General features: G+C 42.2%; 1 protein-coding gene and 1 long non-coding RNA gene across 24 annotated transcripts in view; one reads left to right on the forward strand and one right to left on the reverse strand.

The window, feature by feature from the left end:
• LOC101951432 (poly(rC)-binding protein 3-like) overlaps positions 1 to 24825 on the forward strand; it is a 737225-nt gene that overhangs the window by 524430 nt on the left and 187970 nt on the right. For 6 of the 23 annotated variants that reach the window (XM_005296501.5, XM_005296495.4, XM_005296502.4 and 3 more), the window contains exon 1: positions 7700 to 7973. The exons of 10 other annotated variants lie outside the window; for them this stretch is intronic. The gene's annotated coding sequence lies outside the window, so the exon portion shown is untranslated. Of the gene's footprint in view, positions 1 to 7696; positions 7974 to 24825 lie in introns of those variants that run through there. 7 more of the 23 variants (XM_065584034.1, XM_042842133.2, XM_005296497.4 and 4 more) reach the window with 2 other exon arrangements.
• Positions 1342 to 11054, reverse strand: LOC122172358 (uncharacterized). The gene is made up of 2 exons (XR_006172608.2): positions 10533 to 11054; positions 1342 to 1459 (listed from the first exon to the last, which is right to left on the reverse strand). It is a non-coding gene; the product is annotated as an uncharacterized LOC122172358 (long non-coding RNA).

Raw genomic sequence — 24825 nt, forward strand, 5'->3', positions numbered from 1 at the left:
CAGGCAAAAATAACTTCTGGGCCTGACTCTGCTCCTTGGAGTTAGAGGCTAATCATTTTTCTCAGAAGGTATTTTGCTCTTTTAAGCTCTTATGAAATGGACAATATCCATTGTCCTTTGTAGCGATAGTCTGTCTGTACATACTGTTTGAGGGGTCTGTCTGTTTTGGAGCCTAACTCCTCTGTGACCTTTCTATGTGCCTCACTTGGTGTAAAGGCTGTTCCTTCTGAGCCAGCCATGAGCCAGGCAGGGAGTCTCTCCCTCTATGAAAATTATACCCCAGTAAAAAACTTCCCCCTGTCTTTACCTCATCTTGGATCCAGCATGTGTCTGTTTCCCTGCTGACACAGTGTCCTTCTGCAGAGCGAAATTCACCCCATTCAGAGGGCCAGCACAACGGCCTATGTACCACTTCTCAAAATAGGGTTTACTTGTGATTTCGTTGGTGCAGTAGGCCTTGTGCTGGCTGTCTCAGGAATTTCAGGCCAGCAAAGCGGACACATTAGCTTTGTATGATAATGACATTGGGATTCTCCAAGGAGTAGCCTACACCTCTGACATGCAGGAGGGTTATTTTTATTCTGATGAAACTGCCATCAGTGGGGAAGAATGTGTAAGAGGCCATGGCTGAATATTAATTTTGGGCTCTTCCCCCAGACAGAAGATCTCTTCTTGAGGTCAGTATGAGGGAGTCATTTGCCTCTCTCCTCTGCAGTATTTGTGGAGAAGCAAATGAGTAGTCACTGACCCCAGGAACAAATCTGCCAATTATGAAAAGGCACTAAAGTGGCCTTCAGAAGCTGAGTTTTTTGGGAAACAATTGGCCACTGATGGAGTCCTTCCCTCTCACCTCAACTTATTAATTTAAAAAATGTATAAAAAAATACCCTGGGTGATTCATAGCCAAATGACCCCTATTTTATTCTATAGAGGTTCTTCTACTGCCCTGATCACCATGAGGGCCTTCCAAGAGTGCATTAAGCAACATGATTAACATCTGGCATATGTGATTTGTTCCCTCTTATCCTCTCCCCAAAGAGAGAATTGTGTGCAGTGGAATGTTTTTATTTTAATAAATATGTACATGTTGCTCTATGGTTATATTAGAGAAGGCCAGATTGAAGTAGTATTCCTCGTCCTTGGAGCAGAAGGTGATGAGGTTTTTGATGGTCCTTGGTTTCTGTGTGAGTTTGTTCCACAGTCATAGATCGACTCCCAAGAAAGCCCTGTCTCCTGTACAGAAAAGCTTTAGCCTGAGAAAGTTCCATTGTGCCTAAGGAGTGCAGCTGTTGACCCTGGCCCTCATCCCACAACTTTAGTCTTCTAGATAATCTGGGCCTACCCCATTGAATGCCTTGAAGATAACCATCGCCATGCCTGCCTGTCCTCCTCCCTGTTCAAACGCAGTCCTGCAGGAGAATGAGCTTAGCACTCAAGTTAACGACCATTTGCATCAGCACTACAAGAAAAGAGCAAAGACAATCATATAATTAGACCACAAGATCTGGGAAGCTCATTTCCCTGCCTTTTTCTCCTGCGGTGGCTTCGCAACTTGCAGCTGTAGAGGTGACTTTTAAAAAAAATTGTCTTATGGCTTGTCATGGCAAATAGACCTATAGAATAGGTGCCTTCTCTAGAGCTAGGACCAACAACCTCCCAGGGCTTTTGCAATTTCCAAACTATGGTCACTTTCTGCTGAACAGGGCCTTTAATTGCTTACTTAATGCATCAATATGCTTTATGCCTTAATTGCCATGCATGTGCGGTTTTGTATTGCAACCTTCATGCTGTTCATATCCAGTGAACTTGATTATCCTTGGTTTTTGGAGAACTATGCTTTTTAAAGCTCTACCCATTCAACAGAAGCTTGCTCAAACTGTCTACTGATTTATCTATTCAACTGAACATAGGCCATTAAAACAGAGTACTGAATATGCTTGTGCTTTAGACAAAGATTAGACTTTATTTTCAAAGTTTGAATAGTTTTTATTCTGGTGCATGTTGCTGCTGTATTTGCTGAGCTTGATCCAAAAGAATCAAAGCACGTGGTTAAAGCAAAGAGTGGCATGTGGTTCATGAACCCCATAATTAGTTCCTCTTCCTAGCTCCAAGCAGTAATTAAATCTGCCACTTCTGCTCTGCTGATTCATTTATTTAGCTATTTAATTGCTCAACTGAATACGTCTTTATCTCCGGAACTGCAACATTTTATTCAGACAAAGAAATAGCATAATCCATTTTTTTCCAAGATCAGGGACGTGTAAAAGAAAAGAGCATTAATACTACATGATTTGGTGGTGGTGTCACTTTTCACTTATCAAATAAAACAGTGTTTAAGGGAAAACTTCAACTGATGCTTAAGGATAGCTTTCCATATATAGGTTTGTTTCCTCTAAGAGCTCATTATGTCAAACTTTGAATCCTAATACATCTATTCCAAGTTGCGATCAGGGTCATGAGTTAAACAGAGGAGCTCTCAGGGAATAATAGCAATAATTATATGTAAAACAGGAAATCCAGCCGCTACTCTATTGGCAGCAGATTTTTATCAACATTTTTAAAATGTAGATGCACAGCACACTGAACAGTAACTTTCCTATAGAAAGCTCCTTTTGGGTATATTTCTGATGAGTATATGATTTATGTCCATGATGTCTTTGTCAGATTCATCTACAGGTCCTGCAGTTGGGTCTATAAAGCACACAGTCTTGAGTACGTTCAAGCTTACTAAAGAGAGTCCTTGTACCATGCGGGTGCACATTTCCATAGGTGCAGTTTTCCTCACTGTGTATTTTTAGCATCCTTTGAAGGACATCACTTTTATCCACAGTTTGCAAAAATGGATGGGTTTGGAGAAGCAGTTTGTAAAACAGTAAGGTCCAAACAAAACTCTTACTGACAATCAGTTTGAGAAGAAACCTGCTTTGGAAGTTGGAAAAAAAATTAGTAACCCTTTTTAATTGTCATGTCTTTGTTCCGTCTGTCTGTCTAAAGTTTTATACCATGCACGTCACTGTTGTCTGAGTCTATTTCACTCTATTAGATTAATATTTATATTGGACTTCTTGCTGTTCTCTTACCAAGTTAGTAGTGTTCAAAACTGTGCAGCTCTCTAGGTAAATCATTGTTTTCCCAGGTAAACTCATTATTTAAAATTGTTCACCAGTTACCACTGGGGTAAAGGTTTTTTACTTGTATGAAGCTTTTGTTCAGCTCTTAGTAACTCGACGAGAGTTTTACCTGGATAAGGACTTTAGGACTTGGCCCAAAGATACTTACATTGCACTGTTTTTATTGTTATGCTTTTGCGTGAGCCTTCATTAAACAAATAACGGTTTTCTGACCCTGCAAAAACTTGGAATCTGGCAAGCAGCTCTGTCCTTACAGGATTGTCTCATCTTTTTCTCATAGAAATAGAGGGCTGGAAGGGACCTCAAGATGTCAAGTCCAGCCCCCTGTACTGTGGCAGGGCCAAGTAAACTTAGACCATCCCTAAGGGATATTTGTCCAACTTGTTTTAAAAAGCTCCCAATGAAGGGGACTCTATGACCTCCCTTGGAAGCCTATTCCAGAGTTTAACTACCCTTCGAGTTAGAAATGTTTTTCCTTATATCTAACCTAAATCTCCCTTGCTGAAGGTTAAGCCCATTACTTCTTGTCCTACCATCAGTGGACATGTAGAGCAGTGGATCACCATTTTTTTTATAACAGCCCTTAACATATTGGAAGACTGTTATCGGGTCCCTCTCAGTCGTCTTTTCTAAAAAGTAAACATGCCCAGTTTTTAACCTTTCCTCATAACTCATTTTTGTTGCTGTCCTCTGGACTCTTTCCAATTTGTCCACATCTTTCCAAAAGTGTGGTGCCCAGAATTGGACACAGTACTTCAACTGACGCCTCACCAGCGACAAATAGAACAATTACCTCCTGTGTCTTATTATATACAACACTACTGTTAATACACCCCAGAATCATATTAGCCTTTATTGCAGCTGCATCACATCAAGCAATTATACTCAGTTTCTGGTCCACCATCACCGTCAGATCCTTTTCAGCAGTACTACTACCTAGACAGTTATTCCCCATTTTGTAGTTATGCATTTGGTTTTTCCTTCCCAAGGGAATTACTTTGCACTTGTCTTTATTGAATTCAGACCAGTTCTCCAATTTGTCAAGGTCATTTTGAATGTTAAAACTGTCCTCTAAAGTACTTGCAGCCCTTCCCAGGTTGGTGTCATTCGCAAAGTTTACAAGCATAATCTCTACTTCATTATCCAAGTCATTAGTGAAAATATTGAATAGTACTGGACCCAAGACTGACCCCTGCGGGAACCCACTAGATACACTCTCCCAATTTGACAGCAAACCATTGATAACTACTCTGAGTGCAGTCTTTCAACCAGTGTGCACCCACTTTATAATAATTTAATCCAGACCACATTTCCCTAATTTACTTATGAGAGTGTCATGTGGAACTGTGTCAAAGCCTTCCTAAAATCAAGGTATATCATATATACTGCTTCCTCCTATCCACTAGGTCAGTAACCCTATTAAAGAAGGAAATTAAGCTGGTTTGGCATGATTTGTTCTTGACAAATCCATGCTGATTATTCCTTATAACCTTATTATCTTCCACGTCCTTACAAATTGCTTGTTTAATAATTTGCTTCAGTATCTTTCCAGGTATTGAAGTTAGGCTAACTGGTCTATAATTCCCCAGGTTCTCCTTGTTTCCCTTTTTAAAGATAGGTACTATGATTGCCCTTTTCCAGTCTTCTGGGACCTCTCCCATCCTCCGGGAGTTCTCAAAGATAATTGCTAATGGCTCTGAGATTGCTGCAGTTAGTTCCTTAAGTACCCTAGGATGAATTTAATCAGGCTCTGCCACCTTGAATGCATCTAATTTATCTAAATATTCTTTAACCTGTTCTTTCCCAATTTTGGCTTGCATTCCTTCCCCCAGTTGTTAATATTAATTGTGTTGACTATCTGGTCATCATTAACATTTTTAATGAAGACTGAAGCAAAATTGGCATTAAGCATTTTAGCTTTCTTGATGTCATTAGTTATTAACTCTCCTTCCCCTCTTAATAGAGGACCTATGCTTTCCTTCGTCTTTCTCTTGCTCCTAATGTATTTAAAGAACCTCTTATTACCTTTTATGTCCCTTGCTAGGTGTAACTCAGGGTCCCTTAGCCTTTCTGATTTTGTCCCTACATACTTGTGCTGTTCTTTTGTACTCCTTATCAATTTGATCATGTTTCCACTTTTTGTAGGATTCCTTTTTGATTTTCAGGTAATTATAGAGCTCCTGATGGAGCCATATTGGCCTCTTACTATTCTTCCGGTCTTTCCTTTGCGTTTGGAATAGATTGTAGTTGTGCCTTTTAATATCCTCTCTGTGAGGAACTGGCAACTCTTCTGAACTTCTTTATTCCTTAAATTTTCTTCCCAGAGGACCTTCCCTACCCAGGGCTGCCGAGAGCAGGTTCGGGCCCCGGTAAAAAAAAATTTTTTGGGCCCCCCCAGCAAGGGCAGACCGGCTAAATAGGGCCAACGAGAGGTGGGGGGGAAGCCAGTCCCAGAATTTTTTTGGGCCCCCCGGCAAGCACGGACCAGCTAAACAGGGCTGACGAGAGCGGGGGGGGGAGGGGGAAGCCGGGCCCTGGGCCCCCTTCCGGACCGCCGGGCCCTGGTAATTTGTACTGGCTTCCCCCCCCTTCTGGGCCCTTTCCCTACCAGTTCTCTGAGTTTGTCAAGTCTGCTTTTTTGAAGTACATTGTCCTTATTCTTTGCTCTCACTCCTTTCCTTTCCTTAGAATCGTGAAATCTATCATTTCATGGTCACTGTCACCCAAATTGCCTTTCACTTTCAGATTCGCTACCAATTCCTCCCCGTTGATCAAAGGATTTTGTATCAGATTTATCTAAATCTCAAGCTTTTTAGATGTATTTCTTGAATCAAACTAAAAGTTCATCCATCACTATGCACATCGGCTCTGACTTCTATTTTTCCCGAAGGGTGTTCCACCCGCGCTCCACCCAGGGCCCCCCCACCCCCACTCTGCCCCTTCCCGCCCCTGATCTGCCCCTCACTCCAGCCACGGAGCACCCACAGAGTCGGCGCCTATAACTGTGCTCAGTGCACTACCCCCAATTTCTTATGGCTTGTCTGCATGGTGGAGAAATGCACCAGACCCTTGCTGGTGCGTACTAAAGGTTCCCTAATGAGTTTAACGTAGATGTTTCAAATGACACTATGTTAAAGCACACCAGCAGGGTCTTCACGGACCAATTAATGTGCAACACACTTTAGAAATCATACCCCCCTAGAGTGCACTACTGCCACCGTTTAGACAAGCCCTTTGAGTCTATTTAAAAAAAAAAGAACTAAGACATCCATCTTGGATGATAACCATGACAAGTAAACCATCTCAGACCCACATATAAAGCATTTTAATAAAAAGAAGCACTTTTCATTGTGGAAGTACATGCAACCATGTGCAATGTAGTACCTGGGAATAAAATGTTTTCCATTTGCTTTCAACAGAAATTTGGTGCACAATATTTATCACAGCAATGCAGGAATCTTTTCAAATGGTTTTTATCCCTGCTCTAGTATCATGCCAGGGCTTTATGTTAGTGTGTAAATTATAGAATTACATATTATGCACAGATGTATGAATACACTGACGTGATAGATGGAGAGAGAGATAAATAGATCACCCACCTGATCACCCTTTAAACATTTTTCACATTTAGGTGTATCTGTGGTAGGAAATAGGGAATTGTTACTACACACTTCCCCTCAGATTAACCTAGCTATTGTCATCCTACCATCAACAGGCTGGAAATTGCTATCCTTCAGGCACTGCTGGGTTTACAAGTAGTAGAATGCAATTGAAACCACTCCCTTTTCCTCCCCTCCCCTCACCACAGCAAGCATTGCCCAGCAACTTGTAGCAAGCAGCTGTCATCAGCCACAATGGGAACTGGATGTTTGCAAAGTAATGTACGTGCTTTAGGTCTGGTCACTGTATAGTGAGCCACTTTGCTAAATCCCTTTTTGTAATCTGTAATTTGGTTTTAAGTCCCATTATCCAGCAATATAGTTAAAACCTAAGGCTGGAATCTGATCTCACATACACCGGTGTAGCTCTAGTGTGGCAGTGAAGTCAGTGGAGTTACACTAGTGCAAGTGGGATGAGACTCAGGCCCTGAATCCTGGGAGCAAACATACAACAGTGTATGTAGTTTATTAGCACAGTAATTACTTTATGTAGGTGACTCTTATTAATATGTTCAAGCTATGGAAAACCTGTCATTTTTGACATGACATAACCAACTGTAACTGTGGAAGACGGGGCCACAGATGATGCTAGTACCTACACAAGAAAACTAATGGAAGCATAGCATTCTATAACTAGAAATGTATAACTTCGATAGCATGTTGATATGTCCCATGCTTTGGTGGGTTTTGTTTTTAATCTCTGTGCATTTATTTCTCTGTACTCGTGCTGTACACTGAGAGAGTCTTTACAATTTTATCACATTAGAATGTGACATTCCTGGCCTTGACAGTGCTTTTGTTTGGATATTTATAGCAGCTTCTGGTCATTGTTGAGCAAAGGAGATTGCCCTGCCCTCTGGCCCTTTCTTAAGCAGATTTTGGGCAGAAGCTCCTCTCATGTGGCACTAATTGAAATGATTGGTGGAGGGGTGTGGTGAGCTCACTGTGCCTGACTCTGGCTTATCTGCCAGGGGCTAAGCCAGGGGAGAGGAGAGGAAGGGGGGGGGGAGGCAAAGCTTTGCCTCATTCCAGTAGGGCTCAGGGCTCCCGGCCATCTGTCCACCCTTGGAATCAGAAGACAAATAGAGGGACCACACTCACTATAACTGTGCAGAAGGAAATTGTTCGGAAAGTCTGGCTGAGCTTTGCATTTGAAGTGCGGGCTTTGAGAGCAGCTCAGCAGGTCAGTACTTCTACCAGTCAGATTTATTTGTTCAGATGATGTAGAGGGGTTTAGCTGAAAATCTTTAGTATTAGAAATGGTATGTTATTTTCAGGAGTTAGATTGCAATTGAAGGACATGTTTCTTTGAAGCTTGAAGACTGGAACTCAGCTTGCTCTATTTGCTGTCCCATATGCATTATGATTCTGATCAGAGTTTTGTTTATCTAGCTGACTATTACTGGTGACATCCGAATGGCTAGGGCAGCCTAACAATGGGCAAATCTTTAAAAGATTTAAGCTAACAAGTTGCTTTAAAAGTGATTTTGTATGGAGATGTTTTTATGTGTGTGACTTATCATCTGGACAAGTGTGCTACATTAAAATATGTATTAGGGATTGTCATTGGAAATATGTGCGCTTCATTTTGTTGAGTAACTCAGCCTGAGTCTTCAGCTTGAGGATTTAAATGCTTTAACATCATTTAGAGCCCCCTCCCCCCCAAATAATAGTTTGTTGTAAGTTTAATGTGAAATGGGGAAAGGCAAGAGCAAGCTATTCACTATGAAAACCACAAGCTGTAGTGGTATGATTAGAAAGGCAGAGGCTAAGAAGTTTTTGACATACTGTAAACTGGCATTACAGTAAAAAAATCAAGTGAATTGTAATATTTTTCTCATGGAGGGAGGTTTCATCATTTGAAGTTACATGAACATGTTTAATATGTCATTCCAATGTCTTGGGTTTTTTTTTTTAACCTTACTAATGAATGAACCTAAGTAAACAACTGTATAGTCTAATGCTGTACATTGCACGAGAGATAAAGAAAAAGTACAACTTCTTACTTCATATTTCTTTTACTTAAGGAAAATTCAGTATTATTCAGAAAATTAACAAAATTATTATTATAATGGTAATAAAATCATCTTAGGTCTCTGGATTTTTTTAAAGTCAAAATATTATTTTTAGGGTGGAAAAACTGTACAGTTAAGCCTAACTACATATAAATTCATGTGACACATCTGTTATATAATTTCATATAACCATCTTGAGGATCTGAATTATTTTAATGCTTTATATTTAAACAGTCCTGTTATGTTTAAATATATCCATATGATGACTGTTATGTTTATATTTCTGAAGATAGTTTATTTGATCTGTTTCCCAATTATCATTTTTTACAATATGTATTAACTGAATAGTTAATAGTCGCATGCTCTAGTGTAAAATTACAGTCAACAAAATCAAGTCGCAGCAGGAAATTATTTCAATCACTGTGCGTGCATGCCTTCAAATTAAAAAAAGAAATATGAATTATGTTATTACAAAATTAGCTCTTTGTCAGACCCAGGTATTTCGCTTATTTCCTCCTTTATATGAAGTTTTTAGAAATGAAACGATAGTGAAAAATGGAGTCAAGTAACTGGTAATCCATTTGTCCACTGCTTTTCTCCATGCCTGGTGCAAAGTTCCAGCACTGTCACTGGATTATTCAAAATGGATTCTAAGAACCAACCATACCAAAGCTAGGCAAGTGCTTAATAAAAGGTTTATGGATAGTTATGATGGATACTTGCCGTTTATTTTTAAAATACCTTTTAGGGAAGCAGCTGTTGTATTAAAAAAAAATCTAGTCAGAGAAAAACATGAAAACATGTTGAGGAGTAATGACACAGCTTTAGTAAAGGTACATGAAGAATATCGATAGCAGTTTTACAAGTTGATATAGCGGGTGCACTATGAAAGAAGATCCCCTGTATATCTATCATCCCAATCCACAAATATGTCATAAAATAAGTATTCAGGTGGATGTATTTCTTGTCTGGACCAATGCTGTTCCTTATAATTGACCTCTTACTCATCACATTATGAACTGTTTCATAATGTTAAAATCAATAGCTAGTAGTTCCCCTCAAGAACTCTATTTTAACACTCAGCATACTGTATGTGGTGATAATGCAATGAGATATGAGTGTATTAAATGTTTATTCTTAAGTGAATGAACATATTTTTTTTGTCATTTAAAGAAGCTAAAACCCCCAACAAGTGCACCGCTAGTGATATTAGCAAGAAAAATAGTAACATAAGAAAGCATCATTATTTTAAAACGGCCTCACAGTAGTCATGTTGGTAATATTCTTAGTGCATAATGTCTGTTTCATACCCTGAATGAAAGATTTGATTTTCTTTCAGGTAGTTTATAATTTTTAATTTTAGTGCATTATTGATTGCCATAGGGCTAGATCCTTTTTACTCAGTTCTTATGCCCACAAAGATTTGTCTGAAGAAGGATTTGAGTTATAAACTGAGTCAGGGCTTCAGGATGGGGCCCACGCTATTCAGAATTCCATTTATGATTAGGCCTTTGTGAGGGGATTTGTGTTTGACATTAATTAGAACTGATTTGGCTGATATTTTTAATATGAAATTTCACAACACTGGCTTGGTAGTTGAATAATATACAGATAAAGTTTTGAACACTTTGTCAGTGTCCCCTGCAAATTATGAGGCATATTCTGTTACCCTGCATTTGGTGTAGTCATTCACACCTTTGAAAATTAGGTACAAAAAGTTACTATACCTGAATGGTAGTGATTTGTACCCAGGTTGCCCTCACTTTGCCCTTGTATAAATGACTTCACATGGTGCAGCGTAGGAGTGAATCAGGCCCTCCATCTTTCCTAAGGACCAGACTCTTATGGCAGGGAAAGACAGCAGCAAGCTTCCTCCATGCTGCACGTAGCATGGCAGAGAAGAGACCTCTCTACAGTGTGGGAGGCTTCCAAAGCTACCAGGGAACATGGCTGGGGCCAAGTGGCTGTGAGTGCATAGGACACTTGCTTGGAGAACAGGGTCTTCAGAAGCTGGGAGGAAGGGCAGGGATATTAGGTCTCAGCACGCACTGGTGAGAAGTTGTAGGAGGAAGGTTGCTAGTCAGAGTGAGGGGTAATGACGGGTTTTGGCAACTAAGGGTGGTCAGGATGAAGGGCTGTTGAGTGCTATTGTGGGAGGTTTCTGTAGCTGGGAGGGAAGTCTGCTATGGGTTCTTTTTGGACTATTATTGCATAAGGGATCCAGAGCTGGGAAGTGAGCATCAGGATGCTTGTCATCAAGGGCAGAGGGAGGGATTGGCAGCGGAGGGGGAGGCAGATCAGATGTAACAATTACAAGGTGGGTGCAGGGGGAGGGTTCTGCAACTAGGAGGCGTGAGATTCTGAATAACCTTCAGAGGTCTCTATTACGTATATGAAAGCAGCAAAGCAAATGATTATAAACATCGAAAGATAGCAACTGCACTAATTACAAACCACGGTGAAGTCTAAAAATAAACTAAAATAGCAGTTTTTAGCGCTGCAGATTCATTGTGAGTGCCTATCAAAATAAAGTATTTCGGTAATTATATTTTGCTGTAAATTCTAATAACACTTTCTGGCAGGAACATGTAGAATGCACAGAAATATAGTTGCACAGAATTTTTAAGACAATGTTATTGTTTTTTAAATTCAAATCTATCATATTAATAACTGCGTTTTGCCACTTCCGTTTGCTAAGCAAGAGTTGCACTTTGTTGCTTATGAAGCACCAAAGGAAAGAATGAATCCACGCAAGAAGCAAGAGCTTATGTGAAGTTCATGAACAGCAGCAGAAAGATTGAATAATGAGTTCTGTAAATTTTGTTCCTTAAATATTTTAATATAACTGGGATATTTTTCTGTGCTGGCTGCTGTCCGTGATAGAAGTATCAACAGGAGAAAAATGGGTCACTTGGGTTTTAGCATTAAGCAGCAAATCCAGGGTCAATAGGATTTAGTTGAGATGTTAAGGTTTATTCAATACATTTAGTTAATGAATGGGGGAAGGAGGAGGGAAAAAAGTTTGTGGCACGATTGGTGGAGGGGACAGAATGGCCTCCTGCCAAGTAGTACATCCTGCTGTAATTCTTCCTGATTGATAGATATTCCATAGGACAAAAAAGGAGCTGAGTGGTGGGTATTTTAATTAAAAAATACCAGCACTAAAGCCAGCCTTTTTTGGATTAAAATTCAGCAGAAATACTTTGTAACAGACATCCATCTAGTATGAGGGCTTGTTTTGTGTTTTGTTTTATTTATTAATGTTAACCTTTAACTGAGGGCAGTGGTGCTGGTAGAATTTTTATAGTGTGTGTGGGGGTTCTGAAAGCCATTGAGCAAAATTGTAAACCTTGTATAGGATGGAAACCACTTCCAGCCAGGGGGTGCTGCCGCACTCCCAGCACCCCTAGTTCCAGAACACTGTCTGAAGGGAAAAAACTATAATGTGTTTAAGCACCTAGACACTGCCTATAAGATATGAAAATACTCAGAGCCTTCACTTATGAAACCCAGTCAATAAGAAATGTTTGATTCAGCCACATTAAATCATGTTTGGGTCAATTAATTCCCATGTTAATATAATGCAAACTTCCTGCCAAAGAAAGTCATAATCTCTTCAATATGAACAGCCTGAATTGTATTAACCTGGATACTGAAACCTCTATGTTCTGTCAAACATTTCCGTACATATTCTTAGGCATTTTGATTTGGGTTCAACTCCCCCAAATCCTCCTAATAGAGTGGCCAGTTTTATAAATCAGTGCAATAAGTACATTGGGGCCTGTTTTTAAAGATAAAAAGCTTTTATTTAAATTTAAAAGAAAATTTTGCTGAATAATTTTGTTCCTAATGGGCCCATTTATATATTTTTTCACTCTGTCCCTATTCGGGCAAAACTCCAACTGAAATCAGACTTTTTCCCAAGGCTAGAGAGGACATTTAGATTTTGCTGAACTTTCCTTCTATAGCTACCCCCTCAGAGGTTTGGACTGGACTTCTCAGCCAGCCCTGGGAGTTTTGTCTGACTAAAGACCCAATAAAACCAGCAAGACTTGGTGCACTGACTTCAATAGACATATCCTTGAGGAAGTAGTAGGCCAGGACCATAGGATTTGACCATACCACAAGCTATTGGCAGGCTTCAGAGTAGAGACACTGAGTACTGCTTGTTTTGAGAAGATCTTCTCTGCTTAGGTAGTCTAGTGATGGTTACTCCTAGGTCCTGTCATGTATGCAGGCCTTTGAGAATGTTCTTGCAGCATCTCTCAATAAAATTTGCATTTGAGCTAGTTGAAAAATCATGAAATTTTGACAGTTTGGGGGAAAAAATGTGGTTTATCAGCACAAACATGTTTCAAAAATTTGAAACTGAGATGGCATGAGCTTAAAAAATAGCATGGCTTTACTGATACTCAAATGAAGACATGGATTTTTTTTAAATTGCTGTATGTCATAACTACATTGGCTCCCCAATACAGCACAGCGAACCCCAAATACATGTGAAGCAAGTGGGGGTTCAGAAGTGCATACAGGACAGGGAGAGTACTCCCTAAAGGTTTTATCAACTTTGAAATGGAAAGAGTCATCGATCTGTTTGTTGGCAGCAAGGAGGACTGGCCGTTAATGCTAAATTGAAGATTTCGCTGAGTGATGCAGTGTGGTAGAGACTGCAAGGAGCCATCCGCCGACAGCACAGCCCATATAAGGGCCCAGCAGAATTTGCAATTTGCCCTTCAGGCAAGAGAGAACAGGTATTGTGCCCCCTGGTGGCACACGGCAATCTACAGGGAGCAGAGACATCACATGAAGGGAATAAGCTGCATTACCCAAAGGCAGGATGCCTTCGGGTGCTCCCCTAGGGGCAGTGTGTCTCCATACCACTCCTTTAGCCTTCATGCAATTTGCACAATCTAGCCCCGAAAAAGCCGTTTTTAGTAACATATTCAGGGCCCAGTCCTGCCACCCTTACTCCCTTCGGGTGCTATCCACCCCATTTGGAGGCCAGCGCAAGATCTATTCACCATTGAAACCCTATTATGAGGATAGAGTCAGGCCTTCAATAAACGCAACACTTTTTGTGGCTGAGCACTGAACATGGCTATAGAACAGCAACAAAGCGTAATAAAGAACTATTTGTCATGCCAGGTAGAGCTCAGCACTGCAAGCCAGCCACCCCAGCTCCAGTAAGATCTGACTATATTTGATTAAGGAGGCTAATTGTTTTTATTTGTAGTTTTCCTCAATGTGAAATTAAAATAAACTAGATTAAGAAATACATGCTTTGCTCCTTGTGCCTGAGGTAACAGACCCTCTAACCTCCAACTCTGCTGGCATGTAGGTTTGGGATTTTGGTTGGTAGAGGTAAGGGCAAATGTGAAATTGAGATCCAGGTTTTGATTCTAAATTTCCCCAACTTTAGAGGTGTTTAGATCTCTGATTTTGGTTCAGGCCTATCTCTGTTCCTAAGAGTCGCATTATTAGTTAAGCACTTAAAAATTTCTGATGAAAGAGCAGGGTTCCAATGAATTCCAAAGATTGTTGCAGGGTGTGTTGTCCTGACAGTATTTACTTTTGATAAATATGGATCCACTGTAGATAATGGACAGGCTGCCTATGTCAATATAAATTTATGGGCAGCATATATTGTATACTTGTGAACTGTTTAAATTTTTTTTAAAAAAATCTAAGAAACTGTACTCATACAGCAGTCCAATGCCCCCATCAGTGTTTGCAACATCAGATAAGTCAGATGACTCCAAATTTGACCATGTATTTTAAAATCATGAGGTAGATGACGCTGTATTTTGTGGCATGTATTTTAGTGAAGTGAAAATCCTATCCCTCACCTGCTTTTCAGAATAGGCATACCACCTAAAACTGTTAAGACACTGTCCACCAGTGGTATGTCAGAGCCAAACAGTAGGTATATAACGTGCCATCCACTTCACTCATGTATGCCACATCCCACAAAATACTCCATTACCACTCCCCCATGTTACATTTTGACTTCATAAATTCCACTCCATTGTCTTTACTTGCAAATAGCATTTTTGAAAATGTGCAGAAAACAATACTCTTTTCCCAGAATTTTGAACTTTAACTACAAATTAATTTTCTACTTATGTTCACCTTAGGCTGAATTGTGAGGTTCTTACTCAGTTTATTACGACTTGGTCTTTCCTCAGGCTGAATCCCATGAAATTCAGTGGAATTTGTCAGAGTAAAGACTAAGTAAGGGACTCTAAGATCTGTCATATTTTTAGGTGGTTCTCATCCTCTGATATTTCAGTGATATTCAAAGAAAAATTATTCTATTTCCTTTAAATAGCATGTCTGATATTACTATATATATACTGTGACAAAGTTCCTCCTCTATCTTGGTGGGTCCTGCGCTTATTGGCGGATTTTCTTGCCTCAGAGATTCACCATGGGGGTTGGGGAACAGCCCAGAGACCTAGACCTCTGGAAGAACCCACAGTCCAGATCAATTGGGAGGTTTGGGGGAAACCCAGGCCCACCCTCTACTCCAGGTTCCAGCCCAGGGCCCTGTGAACTGCAGCTGTCTATAGTGCCTCCTGTAACAGCTGCATGACAGCTACAACTCCCTGGGCTACTTCCCCATGGCCTCCTCCAAACACCTTCCTTATTCTCACCACAGGACCTTCCTCCTGGTGTCTGATAACGCTGGTGCTCCTCAGTCCTCCAGCAGCACACCCTCTCACTCTCAGTTCCTTGCGCCTCTTGCTCCCAGCTCCTCACACTCACACCACAAACTGAGGTGAGCTCCTTTTAAAAACCCAGGTGCCCTGATTAGCCTACCTTAATTGATTCTAGCAGCTTCAGCTTCTTCTTAATTGGCTCCAGGTGTCCTAATTAGCCTGCCTGTCTGAACTGATTCTAGCAGGTTCCTGATTACTCTAGTGCAGCCCCTGCTCTGGTCACTTAGGGAACAGAAAACTACTCATCCAGTGACCAGTATATTTGCCCTCTACCAGACTCCTGTACCCCACTGGTCTGGGTCTGTCACAATACACATTATCACATATACATGTATTCCAACCTACCTGTCACCCTTTCGCTGGCTTAGGGCCCAAAGGCCTTCAAGTAGTTTCAGAAATCCACCTGATGCATTGAAATGCTAGATTTTGCATTTTGATCTCTGATTTAGCTGTAAGTGATGTATAAAGAATGATATAGGGCCAGATAAATCAGTGTTGACTACATATCTGTGGAAGCTCAAGAGCACAAATTAAGCTGTTGGCATGCCATGTGCTAAAATATGTGGTTCTACATTCTCCTATTTCCTACTTTGTCTTCACTACTAATTAGTGTTTTGTGTACATAATTCCATGTTCTTTGAAGAAAAACACACTTTTCTAAGACTGCCAGTGCCTACATAGAAGACCCATGTATATGGGAATCTATGCCCGTTGGAGGAATTTTTGAGGGCCTGGGGAACCCCATCTAAAAAGACCAAATTGCAGTGTGGATCTGTTGGTAGCAAATGGTCCACAGGCTGTTAAAAGCAACTAATTTTCTCTGGTTTCAGGTTAAGACCTTGTATTTAATTTAACATTGATGTTGTTAGGATTTTGTGGTTCCCAATGAGGCAGATGCTGGGCAGAATCAAGGGTCTTCGATTCAATGCGATGCGATGCGATTCGATGCAATTCGACAAGACTTTATTCAAAGGGAGAGCCCCTGGTACAAAAATCAGGCAGAGTCCCTCCAGCAAGGAGCCCCTCCCGTTGTTATTTTATAGCACATGGTACTTACATAACAAGTTACATAACACAAACCTCTAACCAATCATATTTAACCTTTCCATATATGGATTTGTTCATCACATGCTTATACTTCTCCACTCCACATGTTGAGCTCACCCCTCTCCCCCTGGCCTTCTCTAGAATGTTCCTAGGGTGGTGAGCCACAGCATGCTTTTTTATGCATAAGTACCTTGTAAATCACATTTTGTTTAAAATGAACACAAGCATACCCTTCAATGTGAATCATGTGCCTACCCTTATGGAAGAGTCCTATAGCATTTAATAGAAAATAACTTCTGTAGGCATTTTGAATCATTCTATATTTAAACAATATAGATGGAGCCCTACCAAATTCACGGCCATGAAAAACGCATCACGGATCGTGAAATCTGGTCTCCCATTGTGAAATCTGGACTTTTATGTACTTTAACCCTATACTATACAGATTTCATCTGGGAGACCAGCATTTCTGAAGTTGGGGGTCCTGACCCAAATGGGAGTTGCAGGGGGGTCGCAAGGTTATTTTAGGGGGGGAGCGCAGTATTGCCACCCTTATTTCTGTGCTGCCTTCCGAGCTGGGCAGCCAGAGAGTGGTGGCTGGCGACTGGAGAGCGGTGGCTGTTGGCCAGGCACCCAGCTCTGAAAGCGGCTCCCTGCCAAAAGCAGTGCAGAAGTAAGGGTGGCAATACCATACCATGCCATCCTTACTTCTGCGCTGCTGCCTTCAGAGCTGGGAGGCCGGAGATTGGTGGCTGCTCACTGAGGGCCCAGCTTTGCAGGCTGCAGCACAGAAGTAAGGGTGACAATACCATGCCATGCCATCCTTACTTCTGTGCTGCTGCTGGCAGCGGCTCTGCCTTCAGAGCTGGGCTCCCGGCCTCCAGCTGCTGCTCTCCAGCTGCCCAGCTCTGAAGGCAGCGCCACAGCCAGCAGTAGCGCACCCCCACACACACAACTCCTTTTGGGGTCAGGACCCCTACAATTATAACTCCAAGCAATTTCAGATTTAAATAGCTGAAATCATGAAATTTATTATTTTTTAAATCCTATGACCATGAAATTGACCAAAATGGACTGTGAATTTGGTAGAGCCCTACATATAGAACTATGCATCAGCTGTAGTAAGGTGCAAAAAAACATAAGAAAGGATATTAAATTCTATAGATTTTTAGAATAATTTCTGTAGAATTTAGATGAATTTATGTGAAACTTGTATTGGTTCAATCCCTATTAAAATCTATTGGACTTTTCCCTAAGTATAAATCCACACTTAATGTATTGAAGGCACACAAATTCCTAACACACTCACTTCATTGAAAGTGCATTGCACTGAAAATCTGCTTGGTGGAAAGCCATAGTTTCTAGATCAGATTTACCTATGCATTCTGAGAGAAAAGCAGCAGTTAACTCAGTATAACTGGTACTCCTGGGCAAATTCTGTGCTGCTGCACATGCACAGAATTCATGTCCCCTGCAGATTTTTTTTTCTCTGCAGAAAATAAATTCTGCCAGAGAGGCGCTGCAGTTGTGCCTTTTGCCCACCAGGGGCTGCTGTGGTGCCAGAACAGAGGGAAGCCACTCACCAGCTATAACAGGGAATAGGGAGAGAGCAGTGGCTGCATTCCTCACAGTGCCCTGCCCTCAGGGCCAGGTGAGGATTCACATATGGGTAGGAAAGACAGAGCGGGGCACATGGGGTTGCTGGGGGGAGGTGTCACAAATCGGGATTCAGACGGGCTAGTGGAGGGACAGACTGGGGCATGGGCTGAATGGGAGTGGGGGTGCAGGGCAACATGGGGATGGAGGTTGGGGAACATTTTGTTCAACCCAAATGAAATTTGTTTTGACTTTTCAATTTGCCAAAATTTTCAAAAAAAATTGAATGACATTGAATTATTTTATTTATTTTACTTATTAAATTGCCTGTGAACTGAAAAATGAACTATTGGCACAGCTCTATTTATAGGTAACTTTTCAAAAGCCATCAGTTGACTCCATCCACCTTGAAACACAGAAAACTTGATTCACTCCGATTATTGGCCTGCTTTTGAAAATGTAGATCTATTGTATTTGGTCTTCTCAAAAGGAATGGCTGCAGCAGTTTGTAAAGGATAGGGAGAACAGGAATTGATCAGGATACGCAGGAGACATGTGAATGGATTTAAAGCAGCAGGCTGCAACTCTATTAACTTTAATGTGCAGAAGGGAGGGCTGAAACACCCCACCCCTCCAATCTGCCAGGCATTAATTAGGTCCAATGCAGGGTTAAAAGATCTCATATCATACAACCAAGGAATGAGAGGGGACCCTGGTAGCAAGCTCCCACTACTGCTCCATCCTATTACTGGACCCCAGTACCATCTCCCATGAAGGGGAATGAGGGTATAGATGAGAGGCAGCTCAATCTGTGGAGATTTAAGTCTTACACACACACACACACACTCTCTCTCTCTCTCTCTCTCTCTCTACCTGCTCGGGGTTTCCCCAGGAGCTGGCCCTGGAAGCCTGCTGCCTGCACTGGACACCAGCCACAAGTTGCAACAATATTTTTGATGTTTATTACCTCTTCTCCCCCACCTTTCTCTGGCACTCTCTCTTATCCATATCCTCATTTACCAGTCATCCAGGATACTGTGAAGAAAGCAAAAAAACCCCAAAAATAAACAAAAAATAAACCCACTGGGCAACTTGCCAATCTTTTTCCAAGGAAAAAAATTCCTTCCTGACCACAAAAGGTGATCTGGTCAGACTCACTGCAAGCCCAGAGACCCACTCTGATAGCTACACCACCTATAGAGCTGGGCAGCTTTCAGAATCAAGAATGACCTCTGGGTGGTAGTTGGGGATGGGGAGGCGTGTTTGCTGGAGCCAACTGGCTCCCTCACAGCCCCAGCCCCAGCCCATACATAATCCCTACATGGGAGGGAGACTAGAAGAAAAGGAGGACCCAGGTGCAAGTGGGTTGCCTTCCTTCCTACTAGGATCCAATGGAATGGCCAACCCCCTACCAATTCTATCAACACTCCACCTCTCTCCTCCCCCAGTCCCTGACCTCCTAAGGTCAGAAGGGACATTCTACTATCAAGGCTTAAGTTAACTACCAAAGTGACAGTAAATCATAATTAATATTATCCATTATTTTCTAATAGAGCCTAGCAGAAGAATAGTTTTTATGCCCGTTTATTAGATTATTAGAGAGACACAAATGTGACTTACTATAAATGATACCAAGGAAAAGCAAAGCTTTGAGTGGAGGAAATAGTTATTTTTATATGGTTAAATACAAGGAAATCACTCAAAAGAGAGAAAAAAAACATTAGAAAAAATGAGTAACTGTCTGTAGCAGTTAGGAAAAGTTCATCAAATGCAGTAGCAGAAAAAGTTACATTTCTTTTCCTATGATCAGGGATTTAGACAAGTCATACTGGACAGTATACTTTAAAAGAATTGAATTCAACACCTAGGAAGTGTGGGACTATGCACAATTAACATGATCTCCAACAATAGCGAATATGTTCTGACAAAAGGGAGGAGATGTTTGCAGCAGCAGTGCAAAGAGTAAGGGAGTTAGATCACTTTTCATTTTTCAGAGTCACTGATACCTTAAGTATGTGTGTTATTTGTCTCCTGGTGTTTAGTGATACAGTGATGCAGGGCAGAGGTCAGGTTGTTTAGGTGACTTTAACAGCATATTTCTGGTGTTAGCTTTCTTAAGGCACTCAATCTATTTAGTATATCAAAAAAATAGGATACGGGGTGTCTTGATCTCAGCCTCATTATTGCCAAGCTCAGGAGATCAAAAATCAGGAGTTTGGCTCTGAAATTATGAGATTTTCAAAAAAGGGATCATATTGTGTTTTCAGATGTACCTTTTGAACTGCCTCCCCCCATTCCCCAGTGCATGAGTGAGACAGTTAGCATTGCCTTTGCTCCCAAGTTTATGGGGTAAGGTGATTTTGACCCTGCTGCAGGAGCTCTGTCCGCCATATCTGGACGTCCCCTGTCTAGCAATTAATTCTGCCCCCAACCTCCAAATCAATCCTGCCCCCACCCAGTTCCATATCAGTTCAGCCCCACATCCCCCATTAGTTCACCTTCTCCCCCCGCCCCCCGCGCCTCACTTCTGCTCCTTTTGGGGTTCTTCACCCTCCCTCTCCCAGGACTGAGGGGAAGGAAGCTGTAACACGGTCCTCTCCCCCGCTTCCAGGTTGGGGAAGGAAATCCAGGAGCTCTTCGCTGCCCCCTATCCCCGCCCCTTCCCAGGCAGGTGTTCTGGGGGAGGGGGGCAGAGGTGCCTTCCCAGTGCTCACAGGAGGGGAGAGAGTGGAATTTCTTCAGTCTAGCAGACAAAGTTATAACAAGATCCTATGGCTGGAAGTTGAAGCTAAACAAATTCAGACTGGAAATAAGGTGCAAATTTTTAGCAGTGAAGTATTGGAACATCTTACCAAGGGTTGTGGTGGGTTCTCCTTCACTGGAAATCTTTTAATTCAGACTGGATGTTTATCTAAAAGAAAATGCTCTAGGAAACATTTCAGGAAAGGTCCATGCTTTATGGGCAGACTAGGTGATCACAGTGGTCCCTTCTGGCCTTAGTCTATGAATCTATCAAGAATGTAAATCATGCCCACTCAATGTGGTGCTTTGTCCTCTTCTGTGGTGGCTAGGCCACAGCAGTTGATGAGCCTGCTACAGCCTTTGAGTCTATAGCCAGGACCTACAGAGGTAGGTGTTTTAGCTCAAACAGTAGAGGTTTGAGCTAAAACACCTACCTCTGACACCAGGTTAAACACCTTAGGTTCCATCTCCACTCTGACACCACTCAGGGGCACTGGCATTCCAAGAGGAACCTTCATTTTGGACTTCCAGATTCGAAGGTGTTTTTGTAGGGTAGGATGTTGAGAAAACTACAATATTGAGTTATGGGTTTCTTCCTTTAACTTACTGAGAGATATTTATAACTTTATCACTTAATTATATCCAATTGTATGAGGAAGTTTTATATATAACTTCTCTCTGCCAGCTTATATCTCAGAGGGGGATGGGGGTGAATATCTTTTGTTGGTTTACATATGTGCCAGTTTTGGTTATTCCATTTATCCCTAACTTGTTGGGACTTGAGATTCGTACTAAGAGATTTAGATTTTGACCTTTTGTCTTGTCCCAATTAAACCATTTTAGGTTCCCCCATTCATTGTAGCAGGAAATTCCATTTATTATCGGAGAGGAAATCATGCTGCAATGTAACATTTTTATGCCTTCCGCACTCAATGTTAAAAAATGAACCTTATCTTAGGGATGCGGGCGGGGGGGGGGGGGGCAAGTAAAGTAATTGTAGACTTGGTAATAAAATGCAGGACAGACTTGTTTTTACTTAGATAATGTACACAAGCTAAAGCTATCCTTTTTACTGTGCCTTTATTACATTGCATTGTGCACAGATGGATAGGCTTTTAGTGGGCTCAGGAGCAACAGAGGCCCACCCATATATATCTAAACCTTTATAAAGCAACTGGAATTCCCTTAGGAGCAGTACATTAAAGCTACGATGAAAATGGAGTTTTCTTTTACCTTGTGACCTTTCTGTTTTCCCTTCATGAGGAGTATACAGCAAAGATCCTCTCTCTGGTGCATAATATTAGTCAATAAACTTAAAAGCACCAGATCGTATATGTACAGGGAAATAAATAATAAAGTAGCCAGATCTGGGTTTGCCTACAGCTACTAATAAAATGTCACCTACATTTTAGTTCTGTATGCCTCCAACAGCATAGTTAAAAATGCATTAAAATCTGATGCTCTCTATGGGAATATGACTGAGCTTGCCAGATAGAGAAATATATTGTCTAAATAATACCTTTAGAGGATATTAGATGAGCATAAAAGATTACAGATGCAACTAAAGTGCATTTCCTTTCTATTCCCTCTGCCACTAATGCAATTTAGATGTTTTAGATTCATGTTTTTTTTATATTTGGATTATTTTGTGGAGGACTTAGTAGATTTTAAAAAATCCTTATTTGTCAGTATTGATTTCAAAGACGCATTAATTCTTAACAGTTTGAAATACTTCACTGGAAACTTCACTTCACTGTGATTTTAAACCATGACTGTCATCTTACTGAAGCAAATTATTAATGTTTGTACTACATTAACGTTCTTACACACTTTTATTTATTGGAGCTGGAAAGATGCCTTAAAAATAAAATTTCCACACATATTTACGTAAATTTTAAAGAAAATGAATTTGCTTTGGCTGGGTTTGCATTTCTTTTATGTCTGCTTTCTGAGAACTTGTTTCTAGTAAACAAGTCTGGTGGGAGTTTCAACAGGAACAGCTCTGTTTTCTATTTAGGTCAGGAGAGTTTTCAGATTGATGTTTTGTTTCATTTTCTCTATAGCAATTATCAATTTTTATCAAAACGTATTTCTTCATTATTTGCTGGAGCAATTCAATGGCTATGCGATCAGGTTTTATGTGGCTATGCTGTCAGTGTTGTTAGAACATGAGAAATACAACAATGTATGCCTCTCACCAAAATGTGTAGTCAGTATTTTCACCTAAAGGTCAGTTGCCAGTAAAACCACCTTACTTGCTGGCAGGCAAATATTGTCCCATTTACAGTGCTGCCTGGTACTTTCCCTCCCCATTGGCTCCCTGATAGACATTACTCCTTTCCCACCTTTTGTCCAAAGTCCCAACAGGAGGACCATCTAATCCTTTTACTGAGTTTGATCTACACATCAATAAGGCTACATTTTAGTCACGAGTATTTTTAGTAAAAGTCATGGGCAGTAAACAAAAATTCACGGCCCATGAGTGACCTGTCCGTGACTTTTACTATATACCCCTGACTAAAACTTGTGGGGGGGGGGGGGCCTCAGGAGGAATGGCCAAGGAGGGGGGCACCGTGGGTGCTCAGGGTGGGCAGCCCGGGAGGGAGGCACCGTGGGTGCTCTGGGGGGGAGGACAGGAGGGGTGCGCCGCAGGTGCTCGGAGGGGAGGGGAGGGGAGGTGGGGCTGGGGCAGCTCCCTACCCTGCTCCTGAGCTCCCTGTGCTGTCTCTGCTCCGCCCCAAGCCCCAGTTCTGCAGCTCTCATTGGCTGGTAACCTGGCCAATGGGAGCTGTGGGGGTGGTGCCTGCCAGCAGAGGCAGCCTGTGGAGCTAGGAGCTGAGGGAGGGGAGTTCCTCTCACCCTTTTGGGGAGCCCTCCCCCCCCCCAGGTAAACACTACCCAGCCCTGAGCCTCCCGCCCCCACCCAAACTCCTGCTCAGGCGGCCCCCGGGCCAGGCATAGCAGCCGCTGCAGAAGTCACGGAAAGTCACGGAATCCATGATTTCCGTGACCTCCGTGACAAACACGGAGCCTTACACATAAGTGCAGCAACACGATAGAAAAACCAGTGCTGCTTTGGGGGAGATTCAGCAGCAGTAAAGGCTCTTCTGGTCTCAGACGAGTGTAAGTCAGAAGTAACTCCACCGTAAAGCTGCTATGAGTTGGTTTAGAATCAGGCCCATTGCCTTTTGGTGTATTGCAATGTGGATTTTCCAAAGAGAGGAGCTAGGGGAGACAGTGGGAAAGGAGAATTAGAGGGGAATAGGGGGAGTCTCAATGATAGAGAAAATGGTTTGGGATAAATAATCAGTGACCGCTTTTATTCAAAGTTTCCCATAGCACCCTCAGAGTTGCCAGGCATCCAGTTTTCAATCAGAACGTCCGAACGAAAAGGGACCCTGGCAGCTCCGGTCAGCACCACCAACTGGGCCACCAAAAGTCCGGTCGGCGGTGCTGCGGGGCTAAGGCAGGCTAGTCCCTACCTGTCCTGGCACTGCGCTGCGCCCTGGAAACGGCCAGCAGGTCCGGCTCCCTAGGAGGGAGGCCACGGGGCTCCGCACGCTGCGCCCACCCCGAGCACCGGCTCTGCACTCCCATTGGTTGGTAATGTGGCCAATGGGAGTTGGGAGAGCAGTGCGCAGAGCCGCCTAACCTCCCTCCCCCGGCCTAGGAGTCTGACCTGCTCGCTGCTTCCAGGGCACAGTGCAAAGCCAGGACAGGTACGGAGCCTGGCTTAGCCCCGCTGCGCTGTTGACCGACAACTGCCCGAGGTAAGCCCGTGCCCCAACCCCAAGTCCCAACCCCCCCCGAGCCCACACCCCCAGCCCAGAGCCCGAACCCCCCTCCTGCACCCCAACCCCCTACCTCAACCCACAGCCCCATCCCACACTCTGAATCCCTTGGCCCCACCGCCAGA

Source organism: Chrysemys picta, chromosome 2 (assembly GCF_011386835.1).
Source record: "Chrysemys picta bellii isolate R12L10 chromosome 2, ASM1138683v2, whole genome shotgun sequence".
In the NCBI taxonomy this organism is placed as follows: domain Eukaryota; kingdom Metazoa; phylum Chordata; order Testudines; family Emydidae; genus Chrysemys; species Chrysemys picta.